General features: G+C 42.5%; 1 protein-coding gene across 1 annotated transcript in view; it reads left to right on the top strand.

The window, feature by feature from the left end:
• C22H12orf75 (chromosome 22 C12orf75 homolog) overlaps window positions 1-2750 on the top strand; it is a 44717-nt gene extending 41967 nt beyond the window's left edge. The window contains exon 6 of the mRNA XM_061125454.1: window positions 1889-2750. The gene's annotated coding sequence lies outside the window, so the exon portion shown is untranslated. The remainder of the gene's footprint in view (window positions 1-1888) is intronic.
• Window positions 2751-17378: the final 14628 nt, after the last annotated feature.

The following is a 17378-nucleotide window of genomic DNA, read 5'->3' as shown; positions in this document are numbered from 1 at the left end:
AGATGTTTTCTGGAACTCTCTTGCATTTTTGATGATCCAGCGGATGTTGGCAATTTGATCTCTGGTTCCTCTGCCTTTTCTAAAACCAGCTTGAACATCTGGAAGTTTACGGTTCACATACTGTTGAAGCCTGGCTTGGAAAATTTTGAGCATTACTATGCAGAGTACATCATGAGAAACGCTGAGCTGGATGAAGCACACACTGGAATCAAGGTTGCCGAGAGAAATATCAATAACCTCAGATATGTAGATGACACCACCCTTATGGCACAAAGTGAAGAGGAACTAAAAGCCTCTTGATGAAAGTGAAAGAGGAGAGTGAAAAAGCTGGCTTAAAACAGCGTTCAAAAAACAGCGATCATGGCATCCAGTCCCATCACTTTATGGCAAATAGATAGGGAAACAATGGAAACAGCGACACATTTTATTTTTTGGGCTCCAAAATCACTGCAGATGGTGACTGCAGCCACAAAATTAAAAGGTGCTTTTGGAAGAAAAGCTATGACCAAACTAGACAGCATATTAAAAAGCAGAGATATTATTTTGCTGACAAAGGTTCATATAATCAAAGCTATGGTTTTTCCAGTAGTCACGTATGGATGTGAGATTTCGACTATAAAAAAAGCTGAGCACCGAAGAATTGGTGCTTTTGAACTATGGTTTTGGAGAAGACTCTTTAGAGTCCCTTGGACTGCAGGGACGTCATACCAGGCCATCCTAAATGAAATCAGTCCTGACTATTCACTAGAAGGACTAATGCTGAAGCTGAAACTCCAATACTTTGGCCACCTGATGTTAAGAGCTGACTCATTGGAAAAGACTCTGATGCTGGGAAAGATTGAAGGCAGGAGGAGAAGGGGACAACAGAGGATGAGATGGATGAATGGCATCACCGACTCAATGAACATGAGTTTGAGCGTGGGGAAGATGAAGATGGTGAAGGACAGGGAAGCCTGGCGTGCTGCAGACCATGTGACCACCAAAGACGGACACAACTGAGTGACTGAACAACAGATGTGTAAAATCTTAGTGACCCAAGTTCACGGTTGAATTGGTTACTTTTTGAAGCTATTGGCTCAAATGGTAAAGAGTTTGCCTGCAATGCAGGAGACCCAGGTTTAATCCCTCGGTTGGGAAGATTCCCCTGGAGAAGGAACTGGCAACCCAACCCACTCCAGTATTCTTCCCTAGAGAATTTCAAGAGCAGAGGAGCCTGGCGGGCTACAGTCCATGGGGTTGAAAAGAGATTTGGACACAACTGAGCGACTGACACTTTCGCTTTCAGAATCTCTTAAAATTGGCTATGTCTCCAGATGTGTCGTTTTTTCTGCAGATGACCCAAGGGTGGAAGTTTTGCCTGTTGAGATGTATGGGGTGCTGCCAGCACAGTAATGCTTCTCAAATGCCCGTGGATGGGCTTGCTACGTCAGATCCCCAGGGAGGATGGGGATGGCTCGCCCCCTCCCAGGAAGGTCTGACTGAGCAGGGAAGGCGTGGGGTTGTGGCTGAACAATCTGTATCTTGTGCTGTGGATGGGTAGCTAGATTTGGGCATCATCCCATTGGTGTATTGGGTTAGCCAAAAAAGTTCAATTCATAAGATGTTGTGGAAAAACTCAAATGAACTTTTTGACCAACCCATAGTTTAATTATAAGCTGAGAGTCTCTTTCTCCATCCACCTTTGTCTCTTTATGTAAATGTCATCAGTTCTTCACCCAACTCTGGCAGCATTTTCATTCTCAGATCAATGTTAAACGGATGTTGAATGTGTATTTTACTGAAAAGAAAATCAGTAAAAAATTTGCAGGCTTAACGCTGATGTATTTTATCCAAGTGTTGCCTTTTGTGCTTCCTAATAACTCTTTCTCCTTTTTTGTCACCCTCATAGCCTGTTCATCAAGATCTGGATGAAATTTTTCCTTCATGGGATTTTGTAACGTGCACAGACATTTCCAAGGAAATTCTAAACAGTCTCCACACCTCCCCCGTAATTCTTAGTTGATAGTTAAAACCATGGGTACATACTGAATGTTGTGGTACTAGAGAGGAATTGGTTAAACAACATGCTTGGATATGGAGCTTTCTGTGATCCGCTTGCAGAAGGCAAACTTATGAAGGCTTCTTGCCCAGCTGGTCCTGTGTCCCCGCTGGGGTCTCACCTGAACATCCCCACAGCTCATGAAGATCATGTCTTTTCACTGATGCTTTTTTTGATAGTTTTTATAAATCAAAATCCTTCATCTATTTATAACTTAAATAATAAAGCACTATCAACGAGTTACCCAAAGTAATATATTTGTGTGTTATTTTTCACTATTTCTACTTCATGTTGATTTTTAGCTGTAAAATTGATTAAATTGATACTTCCTGCCATCTCTTTCCCTTTTTTACTATTGGTTTTCAGCTTTATTTAAATGTCTAAGGAGTTTCTTTATTGGGAACAACGCATTACATGGCAATACTTCAGCTGCTGAGGTTTGCATTGCATGCTGTATGTACATTTTGATTAACTTCCTCTTTGCTTTAGTTAAAGGCTTATGTAACTACAAGTACTTCATAGCCATCAAGTCTCCCATTCTTCCTGTGTGTGATCATAGCATCTTATCATGTTAATTCTGTACTATTTTCAAGGACTTGTCACTGATGGTTAGTGGGATATTTGGAAAGTTCTTAATTTGATAACAACCTTGTACTGAAGTGTAAATCACTCAATTGTATTTCAACAATTAAAACATTTTTATCCCTCTTTACCTGGATTTCTTCATTATTTTTCGGAAGAACACTTTCACATGTTGTGAAAGTCACATGTTGTGATATGTAGATGCAATACATCAGTATAAAAATAATAATGTATAAATGGATTGCTATGAAAAGAAAAAAGTCTTTCACAAGAAGAAAATCATTACCTTATGTATTCCATACAACAATCATAGGGACTTCAAATGGATTTGAAAAAAACAAACAAACTGAAGATTAGAATCACTGAGAAATATTATGATACATGTACTCCTGTCCCATATCCATACGTCCATAATGGCATTTAGGTGAAATGTCATGTTTATCCCATAGAGATAACAGATAGATTAACTTTTGAAAACTTTTAATTTTGAAATAAATTTATATTTCAAGAGGAGTGTAGATGGTACAGAGCGTTCTTAAATGCTGTTCTCCAGCTTTCCTTAATGTTAACATCTTACATAAACATAGTATATTTGTCAAAACTGAAATATTAAACATCGGTATAATGCTATAAACTAAGCTACAGGCTCTCATTGGATTCCATTAGCTGTTCTGTTAGCATCCTTTTTCTGTTCAGGATCCAACCTGAAATTCCACTGCATTCTTTTTTTTTTTTTAATTATTTGTTTGGCCACACCAGGTCTAAGTTGTGGCATGTGAGATCTAGTTCCCTGACCAGGAATGGAACCCAGGCCCCCTGCATTGGAAGCATGGAGTTTTAGCCACCAGAACACCAGGGACGTCCCAAAATTCTACTGCGTTCTGTTGTATTTGTCATCCTGAGTCTCCTCTTCTTGGCGTTTTCTCATAATTTCCTTATTTTTCATGACTTGAGACGTTTGAAACCTACGTATTTTATAGTATTTTCCTCAGTCTGGATTTCTCTGATGTTTTCTTATGGATGGGGGTTATAAGTTTGAGGGGAATACCACAGAGATGAAGAGCCCCCTTCATCACATCATATGTAATATCTTATGATTCCAACATAATTTGTTATTGGTGATATTAACTATGATCACCTGGATAGCAGCATCTGTCAGGTTCCTCCTCTGTGAGGTGTCTTGTGTTCTGTTTCCATCCTCTGTTCCTTATAAGTGAGTCAGACGTTTAGACCATACTCAATAGAAGAAAGTGAAAGTTTAGTCACTCAGTCGTGTCTGACTCTCTGCGACCTCATGGACTGTAGACTACCAGCCTCCTCCGTCCATGGGATTTTCCTGGCAAGAACGTTGGAGTGGCTTGCCATTTCCTTCTCCAGAGGATCTCCCTGACCCAGGGATGAAACCCGGGTCTCCCACATTGTAGGCAGACGCTTTATGGTCTGAGCCGCCAGGGAAGTTTGACTACACTCAAAGGAGAGGGGAATTAAGCTCAACCTCCTGGAGTAAAGAGTGTCAAGGAATTTTTAAGAAGCATTCTGTATTACTTGCCATAAAAAAATGAAATCTTGCCATTTGTGACAACATGGATGAACTTATTTATATTAAGTGAAATAAGTCAGACAGAGGAAGACAAATACTGATGATTTCACTTATATGTGGAATCTAAAAAACCAAACGAATAACTAACAGAAACAGTCATGCAAACAGCTGTTTGCCAGAGGGGAGGAGGGGGGACGGAATGAATAGGTGAAGGAGATTAAGAGATATAAACTTCCAGTTACAAAATAAATGAGTCATGGGGATAAAATGTACAGTGTGGGGAATGTAGTCCATAATAACGTAGCATCTTTGTATGGTGATAGATGGTAACCAGAGTTACATGGTGATCATTTTGAAATGTATAGACATATCAAGTCATTATATTGTGCACCAGAGTTTACAAAAGAGGTCAAGTATACTTCAATTAAAATATAAAGCAAAAGGGAAAGGAAAGGGAAAAACCACAGTAATTATTAAGTATTTTAGGGGAGACACTTTGAGACTCTGAACATGTCCCGTTTTTAAAGGTTTGCCCACTAATTTTAGCATTCATCCCTGGACCTTGCTGGCAGCATATACTGTGGCGTTCCAGTGCTCATGTTCTACTTCCCTTGTTCCTTCACATGTGTTACTTGGAATCCTTCTCTGAAGAATACTTGTCTCTTCTCCCACATTTGCCTTCCCAGGTGGCTCAGTGGTTAAAGAATCCATCTGCAATGTAGGAGAGGCAGGAGACTTGGGTTTGATCCCTGGGTCAGGAAGATCCCCCGGAGGAGGAAATGGCAATCCACTCCAGTATCCCTGCTGGGAAATCCCATGGCAGAAGAGTGTGGCAGCCTACAGTCCATGGGGTCACGAAGAGTTGGACGTGACTGAGCACCTCCATTTATGTTTTTTATTCAATCATTTATTTATATCCATAGGACTCATGGATACTATTTTCTTCTTTAGGTTATAGTCTAGCACTATAATGATACCTATTTTATTGCTCACATTGTTCAAGTTTTGCTCATTGGTTGTTTTTTCATGTTAGTTCTTGAAAAACCCCATCCTTTGTTCTTCTTAGGTTGACTTTTATTAGCAAGCAAGAACAAAAATCCAATTCAAAAGTTAGTTTAAACACATTGCTAAAACTCCATCAAATTTTATTATAAATGAACAGTATTTTCCATATTATGACAAGTCTTGTCATTTTTCTTCAACTAGACATTATTTAAATTTAGAACCTTGTGATTCTTACATGTTAATAACACCACCCACTTACCTGTGTCTTAAGTCTAATGATTAACATTTTTATTAAGTATTGCAAGGATCTTGAGTGAAAGTCTTAGAGAAGAGTAATTACTAATGTTAAGAGCTTTTTAAGAGCTTTCTAAAGTGAGAGATTGGAGAAACCTTTCAGTTCAGTTCAGTTGCTCAGTCGTGTCTGACTCTTTGCAACCCCGTGGACGGCAGTATGCCAGGCTTCCCTGTCCATCACCAACTCCCGGAGCCTACTCAAACTCATATCCATTGAGTCGGTGATGCCTTCCAACCATCTCGTCCTCTGTCTTCCCCTTCTCCTTCCACCTTCAGTCTTTCCCAGCATCAGGATCTTTTCAAATGAGTCAGTTCTTCGCATCAGGTGGCCAAAGTATTGGGGTTTCAGCTTCAGCATCAGTCCTTCCAATGAATGTTCAGGACTGTGCCCAAAATTTGAGAGTTAAAAACTTTTCAATCAATGTATTCTGGTTCTTTGTAAGACTTACTGAAATGTAACATATTCTGGAGAGATGAGTTTCAGAGAATTTCTGACTAATTATTTTGACTGGAAAAGATTTCTTAAGAAACCTATGCTAGGAGACATTTATTTCTAGACTTGGTTTTAGGAGACTGCTTGATGTTAGTTTTGGAAGAACTGTTTCAATCTCTGGAATGTAGATATCTGGTTTTGGCAAGTACAACTAACTTCTGGGGTTGTATGGCAGAGTGGCTGCCTTGAACTGAATTCTCAGAAGTGATCTGGAGGAGGCTCTAGGGAGAGGAACACAATGATAGAAGAGGCTAAGTTAGTACTTGCCTGGAGAATCACCATGGACAGAGGAGCCTGGTGGGCTATGGTCCATAGGGTCACAAAGAGTCGGACATGACGGAAGTGACTTAGCAAGCACAAGTTAGTACAACTGGGAGGTTATCTCACTGGGCTTTCCAGTTGGGGAGAGCTTGAAGAGGAAGAAAAGAAGGTTCTGTTTTGCAAATGGGAGCTTTATGTAGTCGTATCATATCTGTGCCGAAAGTTGTGAAGAATTTCAGGAGTGAAAAGTTATGTAAGGAACTCATTGTCAGGAAGATAGTTTACATTTTCTTAGCTTGCTTTTACTAATTGAACATGATAACTCCAAGCTGAACAAAATGATGCGCTTTAGATTGGTTTCTGATGCCCCATTCTGATTCTTAGTTATTTTATCGATCATCACCAATTGGGTTCTTGCTGTGCCCCGCAGGGACACTAGTCACTGAGGAGACTGCTGAAAGACCCAAGCCCTGCATTCGGGGCTCTTTAGAATAGCGGGGGAGCGGGCGCTGGGTAACCTGTAATAAGCGCAGAGCAAGGCCCAGGGGAGCCTGACGGCTTTGGGCGCACAGTGCAGGTGCACGCTGTCAGACTTCTGGCTTAGCTTAGACTTCCCAGAGTGCAGTTCCCTGCCGAGCCATGAGGGGGAGCACCAGGCAGCCAAATACGGGCAGAAGACGACCAGTAAGGGTAGAGAACCGCAAGCCCAGAGCCCTGAAGACCCCCAGCGTGTCTTGGGAACTGCTGGGAGTTCATCCTGGCTGGTGGGGGTGGTGGGAATTGGGGGGAAGAGGTGGGCAGGGTGACTGGGAGCTTCATGGGGTGAGGTGAAGCTTCTCCTGAAGATTGTGGGAAGCCACTGTCGGGGGAAGCAATTGTGGGGTTTACCTGCTGGGTGCCCCCAATCACCTGTCACCTAAGGGCCATCAGAAGGCTTCGTCCTTCGTTCTCTTCCAACCCCTGGTTTGTGACTCTCTTTGTAAGAGACATGACTTAATACTTGCAGTTCCAGTTTGTGATGATGGGCCTTTCCCATTTAATGGATAATACAAAAGACTTAGAGTTCTTAGACACAGTGCAATTTGTGGAAAGCTTTGTTAAACAAACAATAACATCCATCTCCTACACAAGACATTCCTTCAAGACTAGGAAGGGTGGTTGGCTGTTTAATGCACAAAAACGGACACAGAGAGCTAAGGAAAAGAAACAAAAGTGTATGTTCCAACCAAGACCTTCTACTAGGAAGGTCAGAAACATTCCAGGGGGCAGGGCCACCCCTCCCCCAGCACCAAGTGTAACCAGCTGCTTAGGAATTGGGTTTTTGATAATATTGAGGCCATCCTGTTACTTCACATCCCTCTCCCCTTCTCTTTCCACTAAAGCAATTCATTAAATGAAGACAAACTTCTTTCGCCACCAGTAGAGTCTGTAACACCAGAGGATGAGATGGTTAGATAGCATCACCGACTCAATGGACATGAGTTTGAGCAAACTCTGGGAGATAGTGAAGGACAAGGAAACCTGGTATGCTGCAGTCTATGAAGGTTGCAAAGTGTCAGATACAACTTAGCAACTTAACAACAACAACAGAGTCTGTAACCACATGTTACATAATAATTTAGCACTTCTTTTATCTATTTTGCTTATTCCATAAATATTTAATGTTAAAGTGCTGCAGACTCCCTAGAAGGTAGGCATCTTGTATATTCTTTTCCATTCTTAGAATTGAGTCTAAGGGACCTATATGAAAAAAATGACTTTGTATTGATATGAAAGCAAGAGAATTTGTGACTCTCAGACAGGGTGTGTTTTCTCTAGAGTAGTAGTATCTTTGGGACAGATTTAAGGCCTTTGGTAAATCTTTTGGCTATTTCTGTGCCTTGAAAAATTTCAGTAAATAGGACAAAACCTATTCTGGTTTTCTTCTAAGATTGTTATTAGAAGGATTCATTAATTCACTGATTCATTCATCCAACAATTATTTCCTGAGAGTCTACTCTAGGTCTGGCATTTATTTTAAAAAAATGTAGCAAACTTTATCTTTTTACTCATCCTGTGGATGTGTATTTTTAAAAATTAATGTATTTGGCCGTGTTGGGTCTTAGTTGTGGCACTGGGGATCTTCACTGTGACCCCCAGGATCTTTTGTTACAGCGCATGGACTCTGTAGTTGTAGCAAGCAGGTTTAGTTGCTCCAAGGCATGTGGGATCTTAGTTTCCCATCCAGGGATTGAACCCGTGTCCCCTGAATTGGAAGATGGATTCATAACCACTGGACTGCCAGGGAAGTCCCTACTCAAAGTATGAAAGTGTTAGCCACTCAGTCGTGTCTGACTCCTTGTGACGCCATGGACTGTAGCCTGCCAGGCTCCTCCATCCATGGGATTTTCCAGGCAAGAACACTGGAGTGGGTTGCCATTTCCTTCTCCAGGGCATCTTCCCCACCCAGAGATAGAACCTGGGTCTCCCACATTTGCAGGCAGACTCTTTACTGTCTGAGCTACCAGGATACCTCTATCTCATCTAATTCATTAGGACATTTTTATTTTTTAGAATTTCTGTAATTTTTATTAATTTTTTTCTGGCCATGCTGGGACTTGTAGTGTGTGGGCTTTCTCTAGTTGTGGAGCTTGGGCTTTGTTGCCCCATAGCATTTGGGATCTTAGTTTCCTGACCAGGGATCAAACCCCTGCATTGGAAGGCAGATTCTTAACCACTGTACCACCAGGGAAGTCCCACTGCCCTTTTGATAAGAACAATCACTGGCTGGAGGCCTGGCATTGTTTTAGGCATTGGAGATGCAACAGTGAGCCAATCAGACAAAAGTCCTTGATATCAGGTTTATGTTTTACAGAGGGGAGATGCACTAAGTGAATAAATATTATGTATGTGGTTACAGTAGTAAGTTCTATGGGGAAAACTAAGCCAGAAAAGAAGGAATAGAGAGCTAGTTGGGAAGGTGGGTTTGCAATTTTAATCTTGAATAGGAAGATCAGGGAATTACTCACTAAAAAGACATTTGAAGGAGAAGTAGCTACCCATGTAGGTTCCAGCAGAACATTTTAAGAAGTGGGAAGCTAAAATGCCTCATGCAAAAGTATGTCTAGAATATTTAAAGAAGAGGGAAGAATTCAGTGTGGTTGGAAAAGGATATGGCAAATGGGAGGGTTGTTGGAGAGGTTAGAAGGTCGCTGGGGAGGGGTATTTTGGAGAAAGACCAGGACCATTATAGACTTTTAATTCTTTAAAATGTATTTTAAAATAAAAACTGTATATGTTTATTGTGTTCAACATGACTTCATATACATAGTGAAATGATTACTACAGTCAAACCAACACATTATTTCCCATATGTGTCTGTGATGAGTTTGGTTGAGATCTACTTTCTTAGCATATTTTGGTTATTCAATACAGTATTATTAACTATAGCCATCATGCTGAGCCTTGGCTCTTTAGACTTGTTCATCCCACATAACTGCAACTTTTTACCCTCTGACCAGCATCTCCTCATTTCTCTCACTCTCCCAAACCCTGGTACCCACTATTCTACTCTCTGTTTCTATGAATTCATTTCTTTATAAAAAATTTTTACTCACAAGTGTGATCAGACAATATTTCTCTTTGTCTGTCTTAATTTACTTGGAATAATGTCCTCCAGGTTCATCCATGATTTTTCAAATGGCAGGATTTCCTTCTTCTTTTATGGTTGGTTAATCTTCCATTGTGTATATACACACACACACCACATTTTCTTTATTTATTTTTACAGACATCAGCAGAAACCAAAATTGCTTGCATGTCTTGACCAGTGTCAGTAATAATGCAGGGAACATGGTGGGGGTGGGGGGCAGATATCTCTTTGAGATAGTGATTTTACTTCCTTCAGCGATATACCCAGAAGGAGGATTGCTGAATCCCATGGTAGTTCTATTTTTCTTTGCAGAATTTCCATGCTGTTTTCCATAGTAGCTGCACCAATTTCCATTCCCACCAACAGAGTAAAAGGGTTTCCTCTTCCCCACATCTTTCTCGAGACAGTGATTTCATTTCCTTCAGCTACATACTGAGGAGGGGAAATGCTGGTGCCTATGGCAGTTCTGGCGGCTTAGACAGTAAAGTATCCGCTTACAACGCAGGAGACCTGGGTTCGATTCCTGGGTCGGGAAGATCCCCTGGAGGAGGCATGGCTACCCACTCCAGTATTCTTGCCTGGAGAGTCCTGATGGACAGAGGAGCCTGGTGGGCTACAGTCCACGGGGTCGTAGAGAGTCAGACACAACTGGGCAACTAGCACGTGGCAGTTCTATTTCTAACTTTTTGAGGAACCTCCATACTGTTTTCCATAGTAGCTGCACCAGTTTACATTCCCCTCAAGAGTACAAGTGTCTCCTTTCCCCTCATCCTCTCAGCACTTAACTGCTTGTCTTTTTGATGATGGCCATTTTAATAGGTGTGAGGTGATACTTCACTGTGGCTTTTTGATTTGCATTTTCCTGATGATTAGTCATGTTGAACACTTTCTGTGTTTCTCTTCAGTTGATTGTTTCCTTTGCTGCGTTCGACAATAAAGGAATGTTTTATGAGTCAGCTATATGGGAATATTATATAGTCAGAAAAATTATGCTTTTGATGAATATGTAATTTAATGGGGAAATGTACACAGTATGTTTCAGAAAGCAAACGTAAATTTACATACAGAATTATCCCGGATATTTTTGTATATATGTGTAAGGGTGTATATGTATACACACAGAATAAGGGTGAGTGGGGTGTGGTGCAGTGACGGAGTGGGTCCTTGTCTCTCTCATTGTTCAGTGACCTTCAAGCCTGAAACACCCTGACCCTGAGCATTAGTGCAGTGTCGGCTCACAGGAGTGAGTAAAACTGGTTTATTGCATATTGATGGAGGAAGTCCTTTCATCAGTTTACCAGATCTTGAGTTTTACCAGACACTTGACTGTATTATAGTTAACTCTCACAGAAATCTTCTGTACTTTAAGGTAATAGGAAACTAGTTTGAGTTGACTTCTTAACAGTCTGCATAAAGTCTGTAATAACTTTGAGTGTTTAACATCTTGGGAAAAAAAAAAAAAGACCAACTCCATTGGCTAGGGGCATGCCTATGTAATGCATGCATTTACTGCCCTCTTGTGGAACTAACTTCTAATAGCAAGTTAATTTTTTAAAGTGTTTTCCAGAGGAGCCTGGCCGGCTACAGCCCGTGGGGTTGCAGAGTCAGACGCGACTGAGCACGCCCGCACCCTGCTTTACAGGGTTGTGGTAGTTTCTGCCGCATGTCAGCGTGGATCAGCTGTCAGTCACTGTAGTCGCTCAGTCGTGTCCGACTCCTTGTGACCCCGAGAACGGCAGCATGCCAGGCTTCCCTGTCCTTCACCAACTCCCAGAACGTGCTCAAACTCATGTCCATCGAGTCAGTGATGCCATCCAACCATCTCATCCTCTGTCGCCCCCTTCTCCTCCTGTGTTTAATCTTTCCCAGCATCAGGGTCTTTTCCAATGAGTCAGTTCTTCGCATCAGGTGGCCAAAGTATTGGAGTTTCAGCTTCAGCATCAGTCCTTCCAATGAATATTCAGGACTGATTTTCTTTAGGATGGACGGGTTGGATCTCCTCACTGTCCAAAGGACTCTCAAGGCTTCTCCAACACCACAGTTCAAAAGCATCACTTCTTCGGCGCTCAGTTTTCTTTATAGTCCAACTCTCACATCCATACACAACCACTGGAAAAACCATAGCCTTGACTAGACAGACCTTTGTTGGCAGAATAATGTCTCTGTTTTTTAATATGCTGTCTAGGTTGGTCACAACTTTTGTTCTAAGGAGCAAGATCTTTTAATTTCATCGCTGCAGTCACCATTTGCAGTGATTTTGGAGCCCCGCCCCCTCACCAAAAAGGCTCTCACTGTATACACATATCCCCTCCTTCTTGATTGGGTGGTTGAGTTCCTGACCTCTGCTTCTCTGGGGTCTCACTCCCCCACCCCAAGGAAACAAAGAACCCATCTCAAGGGCAGCATCTCCCACTGTCACAACATTACAGAGAATGATCCCCCTGGACACTCCCTTCACTGTGTGTTTCTCAATTTGCTCAGTGCCTTGGGGAAGGGGCTCTCCTCTGTGGTGGGGAGTAGCTCACACTTGAGAAATTCACACCAGCATTCCTATCTCCTCAAACCTTTGGATTCCCTCCTCCCCATCACATCAGGAAAGTTCTGACATACTCCTGCCCTGCCAATTGTGCAATGGAAAAGGAAAGAGAGAGAGACTCTGCCGTGGGCTCCTGGTGTTAGACTCAGCCTGGAAGGTCTCTAGCGCTGCTTGACTTATTATGGTGAGTACTATGAGCGCTCTTTACTCTCAGAAACCTTTACCAAAGAACGTTGCTGTTTCCTTGATTCTTCTCTGGCAGAACCATTTATTTCATGGTGAAATATCTCTTTCCTGGAACACAGGGTTTCTCTGTGATGTTTATGATCACTTCTGTGTTTCTGATGAGGAAGCCAAGATACAGCAGAGCCGTGCACTTGCCTCGGTCTGAGCCTCTGTAAGGTGGCGCATTCCATTCACACATTAACTGCACATCTGTGAGGAGGCAGGCCCTAAGGGCTGGTCGATGCCAAGGTGGGACTTGAGTCCAGGTTTGTAGAATCTCAAAGCCTTTCCATGATAGCATGGCAACATTTGTCAGAGGCTTAACTTACCAAAGAGTAGTTAAAAAGCAAAAGGAGAGAGAAGAGGAAATGCCAGGGAAGAAGAAAAAAGTATGCAGGAGAGAAATGATCTCATTCCAGTATGATTTAGAGGTTGCAAACAGGCAGCATTAACTGTTGAACTTCTAGGAGATAAACTCTCCCAACAGGAACCAGTGTAGAGATAAACACAGGAATCAGACAGATGGAGATTAAAATATCACTCTTAAAAAAATCCTGGGGATTTCCCTGATGGTCCACTGGCTAAGACGTTGTGCTCTCAATGTAGGGGCCCCGGGTTTGATCCCTGGTAAGGGAACTGGATCCCATGTGCTGCAACTGAATTTGCTTGCCTCAACCAAAGATCCTGCATGCTGCAACAAAGATCAATGATCTCACATGCTGCAACTAAGACCTGGTGTAGCCAAATAAATAAATAATAATAAAAATTCTGTTGAGTAACATCCTCTTCCAAAATTCATGCTCATTCCACCTCAGAATGTGACCTGATTTGGAAATAGGGTTTTTGCAGATGTAATTAGTCTAGATGAGGCCATGCCAGGTTAAATGAACACTGAATCCAGTATGTCTCATGCCTTATAAGAAGGTAAAACAGATGCACGAAGAGGGAGCATGTCATGTGAAGACAGAGGCAGAGATGGAAGTGATGCAGTTGTGAGTCATGGAAGCCCAAGGATTGCCAGGAGGCACCAGAAGCTGGAAGGGGCAAGAAAAGAGCCTTCCCTGAAAACTTCAGAGGAAGTATGGCCCTGCTGACACCTTGATTTTGGACTTCTGGCCTCCAGGACTCTGAGAGAGTACATTTCTGTTGTTGTAAGTACCAGTCTGTGGTACTTCATTATGGTAGACACAGGAAAGGAAAACACCACAAAAGCAGTTTGGAGAACATGACTTTCTGCTCACTTTCTGAGTGCCCCATGGGGTCACAAAAGAGTCGGATGTGACTTAGTGACTAAACAACAACAAATCCTTGAGTAGACAGACTTCCCCCCCAGCCTTTCTTTGAAGATTTTCCACAGATCAGGCTGGCTCCTTGGAGGATGGAGACTAGGTGAGCAAGCAAGCCCAGTTCCTTCCTGGAAACTCACCAATCAGAGGGGAAGAATGAGGCGGGTATTGGGGGTAGTCTTGCTAAACTTCCTCCAACAGGAAACATGAAGAGTAGGGGATAAGAGTTCCTGCCTGACAGTGTAGATGCCAATTTTCAGACTGCATCATGTTTTTCTAAAGATATTTGAATCAGTTCCCATAAAAGTTGGGAGATTTCATATAAAATCCAGATTTCAAGCGTCTTTCAGAAAATGGAAAATCTGGTCACACTGGCCACTTTCCCACAGGGCTAGGACTGGCTGTTACTGCCAAGCGGTGTCTTCTTCTGATGGGGGCCCTCTGGCTCCGCATTCTGCCTGCCACTCTCTATGTCTTATCCCTGGTCCACACCATCCTCTCTGCTCCTGCCCGGCACTTTCAGACATTCTGGCTTAGGATTCTTGGAGTAGTGGTTGAGAGCACAGAGTTGAGTCAGACTAATCCTGGGTTCAAATCTGTGCTCAGTTACTTCCTAAATGTGTGGACTTGGGCAATTGATTTTACCTCCTTGAGCCTCAGTTTTCTCATATGTAAAATGGGGATAATAAGAGAACCTATGTTGGTATATGGCAAAAGTTGATACAGCATTTTAAAGCAATCATCCTCCAATTAAAAATTAATTAATTAATTAAAAAAAAAATCCACGACTATTGCAATCCCTTCCAAGGGGGGGGGGGCGGGAAAGAGAGAACCTACCTTATGGAGCCTTGGAGAGAGTTCAAGAATATAATCATATGAGTCTTACACATGCAAATGCCCAGGAGATGGGAGCTATTGCTTCTATTTGAAAAGCAAAACTGAACAATGAAAGAGGAAACCTCAAGGAGAGAAAGCCTCAGGCATTAGTACGCTTTGTCTAGCTTTAGGGCTGCCCTCCATCTCACCAATTTTCAGAAAAATATTTTAGTAAGTCAGCTTCTCAGGAGCACCTTTCTTTTCTTTTTTAAATAATTTATTTATTTTAATTGGAGGATAATGACAATATTGTGATGGTTTTTGCCACACATCAACATGAATTGGCCATAGGTATACATGTATCCTGAATCCCTATCCCACCTCCCTCCCCACCCGATCCCTCTAGGTTGTCCCAGAGCCCCCGCTTTGGGTGCCAGGAGTCCCCTTCTGTAGGAAGGAGTCCAATAGCAGTTTGGGGAATTAGAGGTCTAAGTGAGGTGATTTCCCCCTCCTCCTTAAGGGTTTGATTCTCTTTGGGAAGAGGTCGTGGAGAGGCAGGAAACCCTGGACCCCATCCAAATACTTTGATTGGTTTTCAAATACTTGCGTTCTTAGCTGGCTTTGCAGACCGCCTCGTGGCCCTCAGAGGACAGCTCCTGCTCGCGCTGATCACTTCCCCTGGGAGGCCCAGAAAGACAGAAGACGGCAGAAGGAACCAATTGACTTCAAACAGCATACTTCCAGGTGGAGGCGAGAAGCCAGATGGAATTGGGAAGGAGGCAGTGTGACAGAGAGGAGAGTTTTTGTTTTTTTTTTTAAATTTTTACTTTTTTAACTGAAGGACATATAAATTTCTCATTGTGAGAAGGAAGGCTCAGTTAGGAGGCCGTCAGCCTCTGAAATGGTTACAACCTACAGAAACCAACTTAAACCAGTTGTAAAAATGAATTTATTTGGAGGGATAATGGGGCATTTTGTAGAAGCCAAGGACAGGGAGTTCTCTCCAGGGACTAGAAGCATGAGCTGGGAAGTGATGAGGTACAAGTTGCAAAGCATTAATAAAGCTTAGCTGTTTATACAACTAGATGCAACATGAGAAACGCTGGGCTGGAGGAAGCACAAGCTGGAATCAAGATTGCCAGGAGAAATATCAATAACCTCAGACATGCAGATGATACCACCCTTAAGGCAGAAAGTGAAGAAGACCTAAAGAGCCTCTTGATGAAAGTGAAGGAGGAGAGTGAAAAAGTTGGCTTAAAACTCAACATTCAGAAAACTATTATCATGGCATCCGGTCTCATCACTTCATGGCAAATAGATGGGGAAACAGTGGAAAGAGTGGCTGACTATTTTTCTGGGCTCTAAAATCACTGCAGATGGTGATTGTAGTCATGAAATTAAAAGACGCTTACTCCTTGGAAGGAAAGTTATGACCAACATAGACAGCATCTTAAAAAGCAAAGACATTACTTTGCCAACAAAGGTCCATCTAGTCAAGGCTATGATTTTTCCAGTGGTCATGTATGGATGTGAGAGTTGGACTATAAGGAAAGCTGATCGCCGAAGAGTTGATGCTTTTGAACTGTGGTGTTGGAGAAGACTCTTGAGAGTCCCTTGGACTGCAAGGAGATCCAACCAGTCCATCCTAAAGGAGATCAGTCCTGGGTGTTCATTGGAAGGACTGATGTTGAAGCTGAAACTCCAATACTTTGGCTACCTGATGCGAAGAGCTGACTCACTGGAACAGATCCTGATGCTGGGAGGGATTGGGGGCAGGAGGAGAAGGGGATGACAGGGGATGAGATGGCTGGATGGCATCATTGACTCAATGGACATGGGTTTGGGTGGACTCCGGGAGTTAGTGATGGACCGGGAGGCCTGTTGTGGTTCATGAGGTCGCAAAGAGTGGGACACGACTGAGCAACTGAACTGACCTGAGATACAACATGTTTGTTCAAGCACCATGCATTGAGTAATCCATCTTTTCTCAACTGGTTTGAAGCAGCACTTTTATCCCATTCTAATTCTTGGTGTTTGGATCATTTCTGGTAAAATTCTACTGCATCTGCTCTTCTGGTTGTTATGGGTTGAATTGTATTCTATAGAAAAGATACGTGGAAATCCTAACCCCCAGGACCTCAGAATGTGGCTTTATTTGGAAATGTTCTTTATAGAGAGTAATCAAGTTAACATGAGGTCATTTGGGTGGGCCTTAATCCTGGCATGCTGCAGTCCATAGGGTTGCAAAGAGTCGGACATGACTAAGCAGCCGAAATGTACTGAACTGAACTGATCCAGTAGAATTTCTGTCCTTATACAAAGCGGACATTTGAACACAGAGATGCACAGAGGGAAGGCAGTCATATGAGAAAGAGGAACCGCCTGGGTGATGTACCTATAAGCCAAGGAATGCCAGAGAGTATCTGTGAACCAGGAAGAGGTGAGGTCCTTCCCCAAAAGGTTTTAGAGGGAGCATGGCCCTGCCAACACCTTGAATTTGGACTTCTAGCCACCAGAACTGTGAGACAATACATTTCTCCAGTTTGTGGTACTTTGTTATAGCAACCCTAGTAAGCTAATACAATGCCCCAACGTACCAAGCTGTTTTAATTATTATAGCTTTATAAAATTTAAAAATACCTGGTCATGTTAATTCCAGGGATTTCATGTT

This window comes from Dama dama, chromosome 22 (assembly GCF_033118175.1).
Source record: "Dama dama isolate Ldn47 chromosome 22, ASM3311817v1, whole genome shotgun sequence".
NCBI lineage: Eukaryota > Metazoa > Chordata > Mammalia > Artiodactyla > Cervidae > Dama > Dama dama.
This window is presented reverse-complemented; position numbering and strand designations above follow the sequence as displayed.